This window comes from Crocodylus porosus, unplaced genomic scaffold (genome assembly GCF_001723895.1).
Source record: "Crocodylus porosus isolate Cpor-Errol unplaced genomic scaffold, CroPor_comp1, whole genome shotgun sequence".
Lineage (NCBI taxonomy): Eukaryota > Metazoa > Chordata > Crocodylia > Crocodylidae > Crocodylus > Crocodylus porosus.
This window is the reverse complement of record NW_017728931.1, coordinates 36819470-36834368: the sequence shown is the minus strand read 5'-3', so window position 1 is coordinate 36834368 and position 14899 is coordinate 36819470. Positions and strand designations below refer to the sequence as shown.

At 42.5% G+C, this 14899-nt stretch overlaps 1 protein-coding gene across 2 annotated transcripts in view; it reads left to right on the top strand.

Moving 5' to 3' along the window:
• The window catches only part of TMTC1 (transmembrane and tetratricopeptide repeat containing 1), a 239641-nt gene that overhangs the window by 121848 nt on the left and 102894 nt on the right, over positions 1–14899 (top strand). The window lies entirely within an intron of this gene.

Sequence of the window (14899 nt, the reverse complement as noted above, 5' to 3'; positions counted from 1 at the left end):
CAAGATGTTCATTTAACCTCCTCTTAAACACCCCCAGAGTAGGAGCCTGCACCACTTCTCTTGGAAGCTGGTTCCAGACCCTAGCTGCCCTGACTGTGAAGTAGTGCCTCCTGATATCTAACCTAAATCTACCCTCTGCCAGCTTGTGACTGTTATTCCTCGTCACTCCTGGCGGTGCTCGGGGAAACAGTGACTTCCCCAATGCCTGCTGATCCCCCCTGACTAGTTTGTAACAGGCTGCTCCATCTCAGATTTTAGATCTGCTGGGACTTTTGATGTTGTTGTTGCAATAACCTGCCTTACTGCACTTGACAGCAAATGATAAGTAACACATTGTTCCTGAGAGGGCTTGGGAAGGGGCTTGTTTTCTGCAGCACTTTCACTGCTCTCTGTTCTCTGACTGAGATTTTTGCTGTGGAACTCTTAGGCCAAGATTTCCAGTAATGACTAGATTTTGGATGTCCAGTTTGGAACTACTTTAATGGAGCCTGATATCCAGCAGATAGGTGCCCTGCCTTTTCTGAAAATCAGACCTCTCTTAAGTTGTCTCAGCCTGAGAAGTTGGAATCAACAGTCACTACTGAAACTCTTTACCTCACATTCCCTTCTCCAGTGTAGTGATAGAAGCACTATTGGAGTGAAAAACTTTCCAGACAGAGCTACTATAAGTATTTCAGTAACTAAATGAATTATATTAAGTTGTTTGCAATCTGTGTCTGTAGAGAAAGGAAGGATAGGTTAAAGAGGCCATAAAATATCATTGTCAATACTTAGTTATCCCTATCTAAAAATATATATATATCTATTTCAGCTGCTGTTTCCTTGGTCTGCCGCAGTTTCTGAAAGTTTCTCTTTGTTCCACAGGTCTGCTATCCTTTCCATCTCCATGGGCATTTATACATGTCCTCTGGAACTGTGTGTGTGTTGGGGGGGAGTGATTTAATTAGAGCAGCTCTGAGAGCTGCTCTAATGAAAGTGCCCAGAATTTGACATGTATCAGTGTCCCTGTGCTAACAAAATGGCTGTAGGGGTGCTTTAAAGCTTGTTGAACAAGCTTCAGTTAAAGTGCCCCTGCCACCATTTTTCAGTGTGGAGATGCTAATACACGTGACACTGGAGTCTGCTGAAGCACTGGAGATTAATGAAATCTGCTCTGATATGCTGTAATTACAGCTTGTCAGAGAAGCCTCACTGCATGTGTATAAGCCCCCTAACTGACTATTTTCATGTACATAATGGAGCTGGACAGAAGTTACGTTTTTATCTGATATTTGGTATAAGCTGTATCTGATTCTTTCTCAGGGCATTTTGTGCCCAAAGCCTGCCTAACTTCTCTCCCAATTTGATATTTGCTGCTGCTGTTGTTGATATGTGAGATCTGATATTACCAAACAAATCTTTTTCCAATGAAAAAGAACAGAAGCAGGAATAAATATTGTAAGCCCAATGTTAACAACAAGGAAAAGAACTGTTATACCTTCCAGTTTCAGGGTTAGGTCACTTAGGCTAGGGACAGACATTCAGAAAGCCTGAGGCTAGTCTAACCTGGCTAGGCTGAACTGATTTCCAACCATACAGACAGTCCATATGGACTGAAGGAAACTCGGGCACATGTCCGTAGTGGCTCAGGCTGGAAGCCAGGGCAGTGCTAGAGCAGCCCTCCCTGCTCTTCCACAATGCTGAGCTGAGGGGGGCACGACTAGGCCCCAGCAGGTCTCTGATTTGGCAGGGGTATGAACCCTCACTCTGCCTGCAGTCCCAGGTTTTTCCCCACTCGCTGCTCAAGGGGCAGGAGTGTTGCCAGCCTGTAGCCCTCAGCCAGCACTCTGAGGCAAGGTGGGGTGTGCAGTGCCTGCATCTGTTGATGATACAGAGATTTCACTCTCCCTCCCTGCTTCTGTATACAGTACTGTCTGCACCAAACTGACAGGCAAGCAAGCCAGGGGAAGAGGGGAGTGGGGAGCTGATAACAGTGTTTATCGTCCTTATCTCACTGTTTATTGCCCCATTAAGAAAACAGAGAGACATTACCAACTATCTGTTAATTCAGCACGGACCCAGCATGTGGTCTGCTAGCTAATACACAGATATTTTCTTTGTAAGGCAGAGGGGAGGGGGGAATTCCTGCTTAGCAGGGAGTGGTGAGGAGAAGGTGGGGAGCAAATGGCTCTTAAACAGCTTTTCCAAGGAAGGACATTAAGCTACCTGTTGAATAGCTCCAAAAAGCCTGTCTGCCTTGGTCATCTCCCACAGCATGGACTGTAGCCAGCATGTGGCCTGCTAGTTAATGCTGAGGTGTCTGTGAGGGTTGGGGAATGCCTGCTTAGCACAGAGTGGGGGTAGGGAGCAGCAGCCAGGCAGATGCTTGCAGAGACTGCTGAGCTCCAGCCAGGGAGCAGAGGGGAGGGGCCAGCCTTGCTGTGGAGCATATAGCCCTGCCCAGCCAGAGAGCGTGCTGGGGGAGTCTGATTTAACTTAAACCAGGAATGGGTCTGGGATGGACATTGCATAAATTGGTTTGAACCAAATCAGTTAAGTACATTCAACCAGGCTTATCTCAAACCAGTCTCAGCCATTTGGAAACTGGTTTATGGGCACTGAAAATCTGTTTCGTTACAGGTTTAAACCAGCTTCTGATCACTTAAACTGGTTTATGTGTAATGTCTATCCCTAGCCTTACAGGAGGGATGCTGAATTCAGTAGCCTGGTTTTAAATTCTCTCTATGATGGTCAGGGGATACAGGTCATCTGCTCCCAAATTGTACCCCGTTTCGGAACAATACCAGTTCCCAAATGCTTCAAAGATTCTGCAAGGCGGAGAAGACTATTTATCAGCTGTATATATCTGACTATCTGGAAAGCACAGTCCTTTTCATAAAATCTCCATTTTAAATAAATCCTACTTGAGACAGTCAGCGGGGAGGTACAGTCGCGGGGTACAGGTCATTTACCTCCATCTGCTCCTGGAGATGGTCACTAGCAAAAGCACTATATACAGTACTAGACTTCCCTGCTGAGTTAATGGGAGGTGGAGAGGGCTGGGGATGGAATGATTCCTAATGTACTGTCAAGACAACAACTCTTTTATTGGCATGTCACAATTATTCAGTAAGCCTGAAAGGAAGACCCTTTAAGTGTTTGAAATGCCTTTCGACATGGCATTATTAGGTCATTGCTTAATTAGTAATACTATTAAGTTGCAACTTATCTTCTACTTGCAGCTGTAAAACGTACAGAGCATGCAGTGGATCAGATTCCATACTCCATGCTGGAGAATTCTTGGGTGCAAACCCTGAATAGGATCTAGACCTAGTGAGTTTTGTAGAAGGAAAACTCAGGCAGGTGTTGAGGGCAGTTATTTAGAGCACAAGGAATGTGGACAGTAGTAGTATAGAAACATATAACTGAAAGACCCTGGGGGGATTTAGTATATCTCATGACTGACTTCATTCCCTCTGCCCTACCAGTGAACTTATCTTGTCTTTAAACTCATAATTAACACTGCCAAAGATACTTGTTTTGTACCAAAGTTACTAATTCTTGTACCTTAGCCTTGTCTTCAGAGGAAACTGTCATGAGATGTTGAAAAGACAGCTAAAATAGATATGCTTTTTCCCAGCTGGAAAAGAAAAGTTGTGGTTTATTTAAGACCAAAAAATCTCTAGTGGCCTGTAGGTTGTTTGTTAGTGAATTTGTCATACTGTTCTGCATGTTATAGCTACATAGGATAGGGTGTGATCTTTTTTAGATTATAAATGCTACATGCAATTAAGGAAAAATATTATGCCTACACGCGCTGACTTATTTTTACTGGGGGGTGCTAAAATGATGAGCCTGTGGAAAGTATTATGCATTTCAGCTGACAGCCCTCTCTCTGAGGCGGGCCCGAGCCCTTGGGCCCCCACATACTTGGCACCTCTGATTATGCTATTGTATTTATATGCAATTGTCCATCAACTTTTGCTTGAGATGCTATTTTAAGGTAGAACTTGCTATGTCATTCCTCCTTTAATTATGGCAGGACATTTTATACTGAATTATAATGCATCTGTGCTCACCTGTGATTTCTTTCTGGAAATGCCCTTTATAAAATGGTTTATAAACAGGAAGACAAATCTGACAGATTCCTCAGTCCCACACACTGTGTTCCCTGGCTTTAAATGTTTAATAAGTTCATAGTCAGGGACTGAATTTTTTATATATATGCTTTTCTATAGTTTTCACTAGAACTTACTAAGTATCTTCTGTCATGCTATTTACAGTAGACTGCAATTCTGAGACTTCTGCATGACTTCCCTTGCTTGGCATTTCTTTAATAAATCACTGTCTATGGACCTTTCTAGGGAGCAATTACCTTTTAAAATTTTCTCTAGTACTAACAGTACATTTTTTGGAAGTATGTCTAGCAAAATTCTTTTGTTCACAACCCCCCCAGAACAATACCAGTTCCCAAATGCTTCAAAGACTCTGCAAGGTGAAGAAGACTATTTATCAACTGCATATATCTGGCTAGCTGGAAACCCACAGTCATTTTCATAAAAGCTCCATTTAAAATAAATCCTGCTTTCATTTTCTTGAGGGTCCACTTGAATTCCTGACAGCACTGCTAAGGTCACTACTGCTGTTCTTAATACTTAGCAGTGAGGTTTTTCATGACTCTTCTGTTGTTAACATTTGCTTCAGGGAGGGAACAATTAAGCCTTAAAAAACTTTGCTTAGCTAAAACTGAAGGGAGAGAGGAAAAATTCCTCACAGGAACTCTGTCTTGCTGACAGACTTTTAAGAGCATAGAAAACTGCAAGCTGATCAGCTAAGCATCTATGCTGTTGATGGAAAATACCATAAAAGCCTTGCTGGAGTGTTAGGCATGTCGAGCAGAAAATGCAAGCAAAAGGAGGCATTTTTTGCAAGCAACTGTCAACCTGGCAAAAATACTTTCTATACATACCTATTTTTCACCCTCGTGATCATTTGAGCTGAAAGAAAAAGCAGGTTTGGACTGCTTTACTGAGTTGGTACAGCTGAAACTGAAATATTTTGTTAGTTTTCAGACATACAGATATCCCCAGGTCCTCACAAGATGGGCTGTTATCTCCTGTAAGATTTTTTTTCATATAGATAAATAAAGTTGACATCTTTGCTTTTTTGCACTAAAAATGTTGTTTTGGAGTATGCTTTTTGTTTGCTCTATCCCCTGTGCCTCCTCCCTCTTAGATGCTGCTGCTGTATCCCCTTACAGCACCCTCTGATGGGGAAAAAACCCTTGCATTGCAAAGTCTGCTGGGGTGTAAAAAGACCATTCTTGGTGTCATTGGGCTTCAGGTTGTGTCCAAGCATAGTGATAAATAAAATGAATTAACGGAAGATGAGATGACGATAAGTTTGTTTTTGTTGTTGTTGTACTTCTGTCCCCCTCCCTCCCCCCTTTATTTTAGTTGGCTTGTGATGCACAGTTTGGCTCCAAGGTCTGTCCTATTATTTTTATTATGCTCCTCCTATTACTTGGTGAGTGGTAAAACCCTTGAGAAGCAAATTACCTTCACATATAAAACAAGTATGCTCCAGCCATTGTGCTTTATCTTTGTTCTTTCTTCATGCACTACAGCACCCTACTGCCTCTGAATGAAAAAGGAAGGTGAAAAAACATGAAGGTCAAACATTTTTGTAAATCCTGGAGCCAACTTATTTTTCCTTTTCCTCTTCAGAATGTGACATGTCTAATTTAAAGTATGCCCACCCTGCTGCATGCTGTTAGAGAAGACCATTAAGAAGTACAATTAGAGATTTTAGGGATTAAGACAGATCAAGTGAATCCATTGAATCAGAAAGCCACTGGAAAGCCAAATAATGAAGACTTGGATGTGATTAATCACCCTGAGTTTGAACACATCTTCTAGCTAGCTACAAGTATAGTGTCAAACCTGTTTATAAATGGATGGAAAAATGATAGATACTATCTACCAAAAAACCCCTGCTTCTTGCGCTGGGTCTCAGAATTAGAAATGCCTTCATTTTTTTTTTGTTCATTATAAAGAGCCTGATTTTTAAAGATGCTGAGCATCCATGGCTCCTACTGACTTTAGTAGGAGTTGTAACTGCAGAGTTCTTATGTAAATCAAACCCTAGTTCACATTATGGTAGCATTAATTTTGTTTTCTTTCCTAAAAGCAGAAAATTGATATAATTAGATTAGTTCTCATCATCTTTGATCAATTCTGAAGACTTCCTGTGAAGTACTCCCTGGTCAGGCAATTAATTGGTGATGATTTCATAGACTAGCAATCACTTTCTTGCTCAGGTGTGTGTGCATTTGAATGCGTCAGTGTCAGGGTTTCCAATCCAACAAAACTTTTTTTACTGACATTCTGCAGACTTTTTTTTTACGGTCAAACTTTCACTGACACAGGTTTTTAATGATAAGTGTTTTATATAATGTAGATGCAATTCTTCTACCAGGCTCTACCCTGCTTCCAGGCCCCAGTTAAAAGAGTTCAGATCTAGGGGTTTAACAGCAACCACAGTAAAAAAAGTGAAAAAGTTTGGTTGTCAGTAAAAATAGTTTTTAATAAAAAATGTTCTTGGTTTGGTAAGCCTGTTTGACTGCAGTAATGGTTTTACACCATGATGCCCACCCCACCCCCAGGGACCCCCTGCTCACTGACCCTCACACCTTGATGTCCCTAAATGAACTCTGCACTATGCCCCCCCACTTCCAGCCAACCTCTGCTGGACCTCCTTCCTCCTGGTCCTGGCACAGACCCCTAAAGAAGCCTACCTGCAATCCAGCAATGTTATAGGCCACTGGTGCTGTGCTCCATCAGTGCTTCAACACTGTATCTAGTCGCTTCCCCCCCCCCACGGAGTTTTAATCAGGTGGAGCTGCTTAAAGTCTTTTTTGGATTTTATTGATAGGTGTTCTTAGCCTGATTTTTAAGTTGTTTTTTTTTTAACTGACTCTTCATAAATTTATGGGCAGCTGAGAACCTGGGGTGTGTATACTAGTAGTGCTGAAAAGCAAGAAAGTAGGTTCTCTTTGCTGTTGAATGCTAGGAATGGGACAGACCCTGCTAAACAGTTTAAAATGCAGTTAAAGCAGTTGAATGGTGACTGTAAAACAGTGCTATGCATCTCCATGTTTCTGACCTTCAATGACTTAGTGTCAGATCTCCTTTCTTCTACCTATGATGAATATTGGTGTTTTTTCAGTGCTTGGAAGAGAGATCTCCAAAGGAAAACCAAGTTATTGTAGGAAGGGGTATAAGGGTATTGAACTGAGGTTGGGTATTCAAAGGAAATGGTACTCATGAAGGCACTATGTTTTGGATGGATCAGCTGGGGCAGCCCATGAACTTGGGATAATTACTGTAAGACTTGGGGTAGTTCAGTTTCATTCCCTAATGAAGTACTAGCTTGAGCAGTTCTACTTTGCCAACAATTTCTGCTGAAATCTCAGTTAAGTGTGTTCTCCTTCTCTATGTACACCATTTCCTGATCTTTTAATATTATTGCAAGCCAGTCAATATCCTGGATTGAATTTGTCATCCCATGTCTAGGCATCTAAATGTGTGTGTGGTTTTTTTGGGTTTTTTTTTACCCCATTTGTCTTGGATGTAGTGGGTATTAGCAACTACAGCAGCACAGCTGTGGATTCTTTGTCCCCAGCTGCCTTATCCAAAGGGAGTTAAAATTGCAGACAGGCTACTTGGATTCCTGCTGTAGGCAAAGGCACAGAGAGTTTACAGCAGCAGGAGAACAGGAATCGAGGAGCTCCTTTCTGTCCTGACATGCCTTCTTCTGCTGCTTGTATCACTTCTGCCAAATGCAGTAGCTATGCTGTCTCATCTAGCTTTAGCTTGGCAGACATCTCCACAGGAACAGGGGTGAATCTTTGGCTGACCTAAGTGCACTGAACACCACTTATGCACTCATTTAAAGGGAATTTAGCAGGCTGGCAAATCTGACTGTAATTTAATCTTATATGTGGAAGGTGCAGCTAGGCATTTGCAAATCCTACTACTTTGTAATGTGGCAAAATGGGAAGAAATGAGATGCAAATGAGTTAGTATTGACCCAGTGAATTGTGAAGCCAAAAACAGTTGAGAATGTGATGAATACTCTGCACTATAAGCATATGTGAAGCTCATGAAAGCACTGTCTTTTGGATGAATCAGCTAGGGTAGCCCATGAATTTGGAATATTTTTTGTAAGACTTGTATACAGTCTTGGGGCCTGCATGAATAAGAGTCAAGAATGAACTGAAGAGTTACCGTACTTACTCAGATCCAAAGCAAGGTTTTCCCCCCTATTCAATATGGCCAGGGGAAGGAAGTGGAGCAGGGATGCTTGTTGTTTTAGATCTGAGTAGATGCGAGGTGGGGAGGGTAGAGGCTGTGGCTCTGACTCTAACTCTGAGCTCAGCCTTGGAGTTAGAGCTGTAGCTGCTTCCCCCTGCTGCCTGCCTGTCACCTTGCTGCTGTTTGCCTTACAATAGAGCTTGTGACCCTCCAAAAATTAGATTCTAGACAAGGGAAATTATAATAAATGTGTATGTTTCCCATGTCTAGAATCCAGTTATTGGGGAAATCATCTTAAATTTGGAGCCATCTTGGATTTCAGTAAATATTAGGATTGTGCAAAGCTTCAGATGCTGATTTGATTTGGAGGAGATTTGGCCTGATTCTGTGGCCGAATCTCTGAATCTGAATCAAATCAGGAGACCAGTAAAAAGGTCTGAATCAATTCAAAGCTTTCCGAATTGATTTGGAAAAGATTCAGAGAGCTTTGGAGATTTGGGCAGTCTCTGCTTGCTGCCTCAGCGAGCTGGACCCGGCCTCCATGTTGGTATGTAGGGAGAGGGAGAGCTGGGGGAGCGGAGAGGGCACCATGGGGGGACCCCTGCCAGACCCCATCCCCTGCCTGCTTCCCCAGTGCCCCTGAGTGCTCCCCAAGCCCCACCTGCTCTCCCAGCTCCCCCCATGGCTGCCCTGCCCGGCCCCAGTTCTCGGCTTTAAGGGGAAAAATAAGCCCCTACTCACTGGGTGCTGCCAGGTGGGGGGCGATCTCTGCTTCCCCCCACTGTCCTGTGCTTTGTGAGGGGCTCTGCCATAAGCCCCCAACTCCTGCCCACTCTCCCAGTCCCTTCCATGGCTGCCCCGCCCAGCCCTGCTCCCAGTTCTTAAAAAAAAAAAAGCCCCGCACTCATCGGCTGCTGCAATGACCATTGGGGCTTTATGGCAGAGCCCCCCAAGTAGCATGGGGCAGTGGGGGACAGCAGGGATCACACCCTCACCTGGCAAGAGCTGGTGAGTGAGGGGCTTTTTTTTTTTTAAAGCCGGGAGCTAGGTCAGATGGGGATGCCATGGGGGGTGAAGGGGGAGGCTTATGGTAGAGCCCCCCCAGACAGTGTGGGGCAGTGGGATGCAGTGGGGATTCCCCCCCTGCCTACTTGGCAGCAGCCAGTGAGTGGAGGTTCGATTTTTTTTTTTTTTTTTTGTAGAGCCGGGAGCTAGGTCTGGGAGGGTGGATGGGCAATAGAGGCTTGTGACAGAGCCCCCATGCAGCACAGGGCAGTGGGGATCGCTTCCCTGCCTGGCAGCAGCTGGTCAGTGCCAGGGTTTTTTTTTTTTTTTTAAAGAGCCAGGAGATTGGGGCAGGGCAGGCAGCCATTGATGGGGCTGGGAGAGTGGGCAGGGGATGGGTTTGTCGAATTTGGAGATTTGGCTGATTCAGAGGTAGCCAGATCTCTAAATCAGATTCTGTTGAATCGATTCAGGGGATATCCCCTGAATTGGCCAAATCAGAAACAGAAGCGAATAGTAGTCACTTCGCACAGACCTAATAAATATGGTAACTCAGTTTCCGTTGTTATGCAACTTATCTTCCAGGAGCACTGAAGATGTGTAAGACCATTTATTGCTTATTTGAAATAAGCCAATAAACAGAAGATATTCTAAATCAGAAAGAGCAAAACCTTTTGGAGTTGCTAGCCAACTGCTCCCTTGTGCCCAGTGCTGGAGTTTCTAAAGAACTTTCTCAGATGGGCAGGGGCCTTTCAAGTGCAAAACGCGTGCAAACACTTAGATCATACTATCCCATGGCAGGTAGATTGAAATTGCCTAGAAATATACTCCTCTCTTTCTCTAGGCTCTTTCTTGTTAGAGGAGTATTGTGATTTAGTCATTGCTTATGGCTACATAATTTACAGCCCAAGAATGGGAGGAGGAATAATATTTCCTTTAGGAAGCTGAATCTCAGGGGTAAACGTAAATTCCTCCTCCCCGCCCCACCCTGTAAATTGCCCAGGTAGCAGTTTTCTTGATTTATTGATCTGTTGATATAATTTGGTCTTGGTGTGAGTTGTTGAATTCTCTGTAGTTTTGCTAGATAGAGAGTGAGAAATTTCTGTTCTCCCTATAGGAGAACAGTCTATTTTTAATTTTAAGTGAGTGAAGCTTTGCAGATTCTTTTATTTTAAATCCTTCTTTTGCTAATTTTTCTATTACAACATAAGAGAGACCAACCCTACCAGCAGTACTATTTGGAAATCATACTAATTTAGAAAAATCATTCTGAGCATTTCTTTGATGTAAAGAAAACTGGCTTGCTGTCAACAAATTGGAGTCTCTGTTAACTCAAAGGTGTAAGAACATGATGGGTCAAAGTGAAAGTCTCTAGAAGTCTTCTAGAGATTTCGTCCAGTATCTTGTCTCTAGAAGTAGAAAGCAGTGGATGTTTTAGAAGAGCATAAAAATGGGGCATGTGTTGAGTGATCCATCCCGTCATATACTTTGAACTGCCATAGGTCATAGGTTTAGGGCTGTTCTGTGCCTGAGGCTGCATCCCTGACTGTTATGTTTAATAGCTTCAGATGGACATATCCTTCATAAATTGGTCTAAACCCTATTTGAGCTCAGTTATACTGTTTGCCTTGTCAATGGCCTTCAGCAATGTATTCCATAAGTTAATTATGTATTGCTTAAAAATGAACTTCTCTTTTGTTTCTTTTAAACAGGCTGCCTGGTAATTTAATCAGATCCTCCTAGTTCTTCTGTTATAAGAGAGAGTGAAAAATAGTCCCCTATTTATTTCCCCCCCATCATTTGTGGTTTTATAGATCTCTATCCTACCACCCCTCAGTCAACTGTTTTCCAAACTGAAGAGTCCTAACCTTTTCAGTCTTTCCTCATATGGAAGATGTTCTATACTCCCAGTTGTCTTTCTTGCTTTTCTCTAAATTTTTTCTAGGTTTAATGCATATTTTTCTGAAAAGCAGCAACCGGAACTACATTCAGTATTCAAGATGCGGTCGCACCGTGGCTTTATATAATGGCATGAGGATGTTTTCTGATTTGTTTTCAGTTCCTTTCTTAATGATTCATAGCATTCCATTTGCCTTTTTGATTGATTTTGTATGTTGAACTAATGTTTTTAAAGACTGTCTATAACTTCAAGATTTCTTTCCCCACCCCTGCATGTTAATGACTAATTTGGAGGCCATCACTGTTTGTGACTCTTCACTCTCCACTGTGGATTTGACTGTCCAGAATAATTTTCTGTTATCTGCAGTCTGGCCACTTCACCTCCTGATTCCAGGTCATTTGTGAATAAGTTGCACAGCATAGGTTGCAGCAGAGATCCTTGGGGGACCCTACTGTCCCTCTGCCATCAATTTCTTAAGATCTACAATATTAGTTTCTGAATCTGCTCTCTCAGCTCTATCTTTATTTATTTATTCATCAGTAAATATAACAGCCTCTCCTGATGAAGAGAGCCTAAAAGTTGTACCTGCTAAATGCATTTGACAGAAAAAGAGTTAATGGGTGCCTGAGGCTGTAGCCCACTGAAATTGTGGAGAGTTTTGTCATTAACTTCAATGGCCCAGGAAATCACTTGAAGCACATAAGAGCCTTTCAACTTCTTTACCTGTATAATGTATGTGGGCTTTTTTTCTTTTTCTTTTGCATTTAGGTTTATAAGTATATTTTCATGCCTTAGGGATAGTAACTCTACTTTAAAGCTGGGTACATTACATCCATCCCCAACAGTGGAACCACATTTCAAATGACCACCAGCGATTTCAAAGGCTTTGACGGTCTCTTCTCTAGTGTGCCCCTTCATACCAAAACTTGGGCTCTGGCTCAGGATTTGAACCAGCATTTCCAGAATTAAAAATCTAGTGCTGTGATATATCAAGCCATCTAAGCCCTTCTACTCTGCTGCATCCCTGTTGGGTTTTGGGGGGCTTTTTTTCTTGTCTTTTTTTCATTGACATTTAAGCTCTCCAGCCAAATAACAAAAGTATAAATGTGCTTCAGTTCCTCTCATGAAAAAGTATGACTGATTCACTGATTTCCTAGTAGAACAATTTAGTAGAAGAGTTTAAAGGAGTCTTGACCCCAAGTTTTGCCTTGTAAAGGGAAAGCTTAGATGAAATCATATAACACTAAGATTTTCAGATGTAAAAGCTTTCAGGAAACAGTTCTTAATGGATTATTCTCTGTCAACTGATTTCCTTTAACAGTGCATTGTCAGCTGTCAAACAGCATTTATTTTAGAAGTTAGCAGTTGCTATGATACCTTCACTAGTGTTACCATCCTCTTGGGCATATGTGCTGTGCCCTTCTAATGGGGTTGTTCTGCTACTCTTTCCCAGGAGGACTAAAGGCACAAGGTGCTGTGATAACAATACAGAGCTGGGATTTAGATTTTCCAGTTCAGCCTAACCAAGTTGTGGATCCAACCCTGTTTTCATTCCGCATGCTTCTTATTTTTGGTGTGTTTTATGTCTGTCTTGAACAGATGGCTTTTACCAGCAATAATTTTAACTTTGGATATCACCATGTTCTTGCGTAACATCTCTTCCCTCACCAACCAGCTTGATGGATTGATGTTCTCTGAACGAGTCTTGTGCTTGATATGATGATTATTACTGCTCAACAACATTGCTATGTATGGGAGTTCAGGGACATGAGAAAGGGTGCCATTGCAGTCAGCTTAGCTAGATAAAGATATTTGAAAAATCCAAGGCCAAATCGATCTAAGTTGCATGGTTTTCTGTAAGCAGTGTAGTTTAGATTGGTTGTGGGGGAGAGGCAAATCTTAAACTGGGTTTTACCATTTTTAAGCCAGTCTGTGCACCAACTGTTCTGTTACAGGTATAGACTGGTTTTGTGTGCTGAACTTTTGTTCTGAAATGGGCATAGACCAGTTTCCAATCACTTATACCGGTAAAAGTATAATGTCTCTACCTGATCCTTGTGTGCAGTACCATTGTTATATACTAAATCAACATATTTAGACCACAGAGATGAGTCAATCTACTAATCAAATACACTGTTGGCCAATATCTACAGGTTGTGGTGGTGTAAATGAGAGCAGAAGCTGGCCCTAGGGGTTTTATTGGACTGTGTTAGTTATGGCTTCAGTTAAAGTTTATAAAGCAAGTTTTGTTAACTAAAGTTGAGAGATCACCCAAAGTGATTAGAAAAACAAAAAAAGATAAAGTGATTCAATTTTGTATCTGCTTCTAAATGTTAGAAAGGTAGGCTGCTCAAAACGAATCCTCCTGCATTTCAGCGTGTTCACCACTAACTGATTCAGCTATGGGATTATTGGCCCGGTAAAAGGTAGCCCAGTTATCTGGCTGGGAAATATAATAAATTAAATACTGTTATTTCTTCTAACTAAGCCTAAATTTTCAGGTTTTTAAATAAAGAAAGTTTGTTTAGATAAATTTGATCCTTGGGGCATGTCCATATGGTGTCAAACTTTTCTACAGAGCACCACTGTGAAAGCACACCCCACCCATTCTCTCCTCCCATGCGTGTCAGATGCCAAAAATAGTAACATAGCGATTTTGGCACATGCCCTGTGCTTGTCTCACTCTCAGGCACGCATATTAGTAATTCTGAGCACACTAGTACTGCTTTAATGGCAATTGCATTAAAGTCTTTTAACATTTGGCCCATGAAGTGCAGGGGTGAGAAGGCAAGGTGTGTTTTCAAGGCTACACTTGTTAGCTTGGTCCAGCATGGTGTAGACATCAATAAAAAGGGAACAACAGCACACATCACAAACTGATTCAGCTCATTGGACTTCAGCTGAAGGGGGAACTGAGTTACCCTGTGTCTGTAAAGGTTTGAGGCCATGGTTCATGAAGTCTCGAGATTTTTGGAGCAGCTCTGCAAATCACAGTTGTTTTGAGGAAACTGTATATGACAATTTCATTTTTTCCTCGCAGAGCAAATTAATGTTAAACAGCCATCAAACTCGAAGACATTGATAGGGATGTGCAGTGGGCCAAGTTTTAAATTTGGATATAGCCATAATGTATGAGATAGCATAATTTAAATTTTAAATGGGGTCTTCTAAGGAATGAAATTACTACATTTATGTGGAGATTTGGTTGATTACATTTATACAAAATGTTTTGCTGTTGGTTCTCAGCTGTAAAGATTTAAGAATGAACATAAGAATGTGTGTGCACCAGGGCCAGCTCACAATTTTTTTGGGCCCCCTGCAAGGTATGGTTTTGGGGCCCCTTGATCCTTTGAAAAATCAAAGTTGCAGTTAACTGCGGTATAAACTCACTGAAATAAAATAGTCGGGGCTGGGTGGCACACGCGTGGTCTGCACTGAGAGGGGGAGTGGAGTGGGGGCAGCATGTGTTGTGGACACCCGGATTCCCTCCCTGGGGCCGGGGCTGAGCCTGGGGCCAGGGCAGGAGTAGAGCCGGGAACTCCTCCCCTGCTTGGCTGGAAGAAGTTTCCTTCTTGCTTGCATCGAGCCCTTTTAAACATGGCGCAGGGTGGCACATGCGTGGTCTGCACTGAGAGGGGGAGTGGAGTGGGGGCAGCATGTGTTGTGGACACCCGGATTCCCTCCCTGGGGCCGGGGCCGA